Raw genomic sequence first — 4,303 nt, forward strand, 5'->3', positions numbered from 1 at the left:
GGAGGGCAGGAGGCCCGTGGCCCCGCGGCTCTGAGGCTCACACTTCCATGGTTCAAGTTCAGAAGCACTAAGGGTCCAACTGGCACCGGGACTCTAGGAAGAAGCGGATGCTCTAACAACCATCATGGCCAGCGTGGCTAATAATAATAATAATAATAATGGTAATAATTTAACCTTCCCAACGCCCAATTCCTCGTTCTCCTAAAGTCCGCTCCTCTCCGTCTCAGCGAGTGGTGGGATATGGGACAAATCCAACTGTTGGATTTCATTTTATTTTTGTTAATTCTCACCTGAGGGTATGTTCCCACTGATATTTAGAGAGTAGCAGGGAGGGGGAGAGACAGAGAGAGAGAGAGAGAGAGAGAGAGAGAGAGAGAGAAACACGGATGTGAGAGAGACACCTCGATGGGTTGCCTCCCACACGCGCCCCAACCAGGGCTGGGGATCGAGCCCGCCACCGGGGAACGTGCCCTTGGCCGGAATCGAACCCGGGACCCTTCAGTCCCCGGGCCGACGCTCTACCCACGGAGCCGCACCGGCCAGGGCCAGCAGGTCGCTGTTGGACACGGTGAGTGGGAGGTGCCTACAGAACACCCAGCGTGGCTCTCCGAAGCGGGCCTGGCCCTTCTGAGTGAGGCCTGCGTTCCGTTCCGGGTCCCGGCGTGGGCCCGGGGGACAGGGAGAGCGTCTGCGAGTGGCCCGGCCGGAGACCGGGAGACCGGGCGGGCGGAGGAGACCAACAGGCCTCGGAGGAAGAGCATCTGCCAAGAAGCCTCGAGGCCGAGGGGCTGGAGACGCCGGGGAGGAGCGACCTTGAGACGGGGCCACGAGGCCACGGCTGCCAAGGAGACCAGCCTTGCACACAGGGGAGTGGACGGGGCACGAGCTGAAGGGGGACTCGGGAGGAGATGGCCTTGGAGGACAGAGGGGACGCGGAGTGCTCGTCCAGGGGGGACTTAAGAGCAGGGGAGGGAAGGACGGGGGTTCAGGTCTTTATTTTTTTTAAATCCTCACCCGAGGATATTCTTTCCATTGCTTTTAAGAGAGAGTGGAAGGGAGAGAGACAGAAACACCCACGTGAGAGAGACACATCAATGGGTTGCTTCCTGCATGCGCCCTTCCCCTTCCCCCCACCCAGGGCCGGGAGCCTGCCACCAACCAACCGAGTACATGCCCTTGACCAGAATCGAACCCGGGACCCTTCAGTCCGCGGGTGGACGTTCTATCTCCACTGAGCCAGACTGGCGAGGGTGGGATTCAAGCCTTGAGAAGACTCCGCCCGCCGCCCCCCGCCCAACTCCACCAAAAAGAACACAAAAGTTCGCTGTAGAAGGGAGGATGGCTGACAGTCAGACAGGAGTGGGGGCGTGCACACCGAGGCAGGCCTGTGGGAAGACGGCGGAGGCGTGAAGTTCGTGCCTGAACCATCATGGAGGTCATGCTGTGACTCTTACTAAGACTCACATTTACTGGGGCTCATCAGATGCCACGCGACGTTCGTCACGGAGCTAATTTTGCTTCAACAGTCTTTTTTTTTTTTTAATATATTTTTTATTGATTTCAGAGAGGAAGGAAGAGGGAGAAACAGAAACATCAGTGATAACAGAGGATCACTGATTGGCTGCCTCCTACTGGGGATCGAGCCTGCAACCGAGGTAGGCGCCCTCGACCGGAATCAAACCCGGGACAGGACTCTTCAGTCCGAGGGCCGACGCTCTATCCGTTGAGCCAGACCAGCCAGGACTCACAGTTTATCTGATCTTTGGGAATGCTAGGTAATAAAAAATTTTTTTTTCATTTTGATTCACCAGTTGTGACTCATATGGACAAGGAATCTTGAGCACTGAAACAGCCCTGTCGAAATAAAAACAACTTCACCAGCAATTTGAGGCAAAATGTTTAATTGAAAAGGGTGCGTATTAGAAGGTCTGTATTAGTGAATTCTCCCATGATCACTAAAATGTTGGGTCATTCAAAAATGTGTCCTGTTTTACAGGTCTGACTTCCTCTCTGGCCGAGTTGAGGACAGTGAGAGCGATTGCCAATCTTTCACCGTTTCCTCAAAGCCTGGCACAATTCTGGGTTAATAGTACAAGGAATTAATGCATTGTGCAAAATAAAAATAAAATCAAACTGCCTTCTTACACCTGAAATTAGGAAATTGTTAGAAACAACTGGGTTTCATTTTGACTAGAAGTCTAAAAATTTTACTACGTACTTTGTAGATACTATGGTGTTTTTCTGGGAAAACACACATGAAGAACAATACGGGTCTAATTTGGGAGAAAAATTTTATTCATAAAAACTGCTATCTATATTTATATTATAGTTAGAGATATGGAACACTATTAGCATTGTAAGAATTCCTGACAATATTCATTCATGCTGCTAATTTCCACCAGCGACATTTTGCAATTTGAATATGGATATAAGGCCAAGAACACAGTGGGTTCTTGCCTCGTCTGACGCCAGCATCACTCGAGAACACCTCCTTAATATTAATGAGCTAAAAGGGCTTGGGGGTTATTTCTCCAGCTCCCAAGAGCCGGTTTTACTTATTTTCCGGGCAACTCGTTTGGGAACTCAGGTATTCCTGCCACATTTTGATACACCGGGTTATTTACAAAATTACATTTTATCCACCCAGACCATTGTTACTGAAGAGGTAGAAGAGTTAAAAGTATCCTCACGTGCTAGATACTGTAGTAGTGACGTGTTGCTTCAATTACTCAAAAGCCTTTAAAGATTTTCCTTCTCATTTGCGTATTTTGATGATCTGTAAAGATAAGTCCTTAAAAGGCTGTAATTTTAACTAATCTTTCCCACAAAATGTAAGTGCAATTAGTTTCCAAAACATGGCTCCGTAATGAGGGGAAATGATAAAAGAATAAGGAACGGAGTCAAAACTGTACACGATTTAATACCGTCACTCATCGTTAGTGGTCGGGGAATAATTTCAATACCTATAGCTTGTTTCTTCATAACAGGTTGTGGGTGTATTTTTTTTTCCTGTTTGTTTTGTTTTATTAATCCTCACCCGAGGATATATTTTCTTCCCATTGATTTTTGGTTGCCTCCTGCATGCGGTGCCCGGTCCTGACCAGACTGGGGCCAGGGATCGAGCTTGCAACTGAGGCCCCAGGCGTCCTCGACCAGGAATCGAACCCGGGACCCTTCAGTCTGCAGGTCGATGCTGGCTCGCTCTCCCCACGGAGCCAAACCGGCTGGGGCATAACTGGTTAAGTTTTTTTTTTTTTTTTTTTTAATAGTTGGCTATAGTTGGGAAGCCCTGACTACATATATTTAAAAAAAAAACACCACGTTCTCGGAACCACAGCTAAATACATTGTAGCGAGGCCTGTGGGAAGTTTGAATTCCCCAGGAATGGGAGCTCAGCGGGCGTTTTATGGATTTTATCTGCAAAGTTGCAAGCTGTTCGGACAAGGAATTGTGAGGGATTCCATTCCAGCTTTGCTGGCAAGTGTGGCTGAGTCACACCAAAAAGAAAAGGAAAGAAAAGAAAAAAAAGAGAGAGAAAGAATCCTTTTAAATCAAATGGGGACGTTGGGCCTGGCTGGTGTGGCTCAGTGGTTGAACCTTGACCTATGCCCCTGGAGGTCACGGTCCCACTTCCGGTCGGGGCACTTGCCCAGGTTGCAGCCGCCATCCTCCTCCTCCTCCGAAGGGTTTGCAGGAGGCGGTCCAGCCGCCCAGCCACGATTCTCTCAGCGTGGACGTTTCTACGTCTCCCTGAAATAAATAAAAAAACATATTGTAAAAAAATTAAAGGGGTGCTTTGGGACGAGATGTGAAGACGCCACGGATTTCCATGGGTTTCTTTGTCTCACGGATAAAAAAAAAATGTAGCCTCCCTGCCAGCGGGGGTCGACCAGCGGGCCGCGTCCCCTCGGCACACAGCCTCCTGAAGGTCAGGCTGCAGGAGACCGGCTCTCCCTTTTGTCAACGGTGACACCACGTGTTGGCAAGAGCCTCCGCCGGTGACCTTGGGCCCCTGAACGCGGGGGCCCAGGCTCTGGGGCTGCCTCTGCCTTGTTTACCGAGGGGGCGGGGGGAAGTGGGGGTCGGAGACCTTGTGTCCCTTTTGCACCCTTGTCACCACCCTATCCGTTTCCCCAATCAAACGGGGAGCGGTTAGGCCGAGCAAGGCGGGGGGGGGGGGCTTTACCAACATTCCCGGGGACTCCAGGGGGAGGTTGCCACAGCGCGCCCCCTTCTCGCTGTCGGACCACGCAGAGCAAAAGCTCCCAAGAGGCTCTACCCCCTCCGCCCCGGCCCCCAGGTG

General features: G+C 50.9%; 1 long non-coding RNA gene across 1 annotated transcript; it reads right to left on the bottom strand.

Annotated features, from left to right (window-relative positions):
• Nucleotides 1-3,264: 3,264 nt before the first annotated feature.
• LOC106727590 lies at nt 3,265-4,297 on the bottom strand. The gene is made up of 2 exons (XR_001363819.1): nt 4,187-4,297; nt 3,265-3,750 (listed from the first exon to the last, which is right to left on the bottom strand). It is a non-coding gene; the product is annotated as an uncharacterized LOC106727590 (long non-coding RNA).
• Nucleotides 4,298-4,303: the final 6 nt, after the last annotated feature.

Source organism: Myotis brandtii, unplaced genomic scaffold (assembly GCF_000412655.1).
Source record: "Myotis brandtii unplaced genomic scaffold, ASM41265v1 scaffold4517, whole genome shotgun sequence".
Classification (NCBI taxonomy): domain Eukaryota; kingdom Metazoa; phylum Chordata; class Mammalia; order Chiroptera; family Vespertilionidae; genus Myotis; species Myotis brandtii.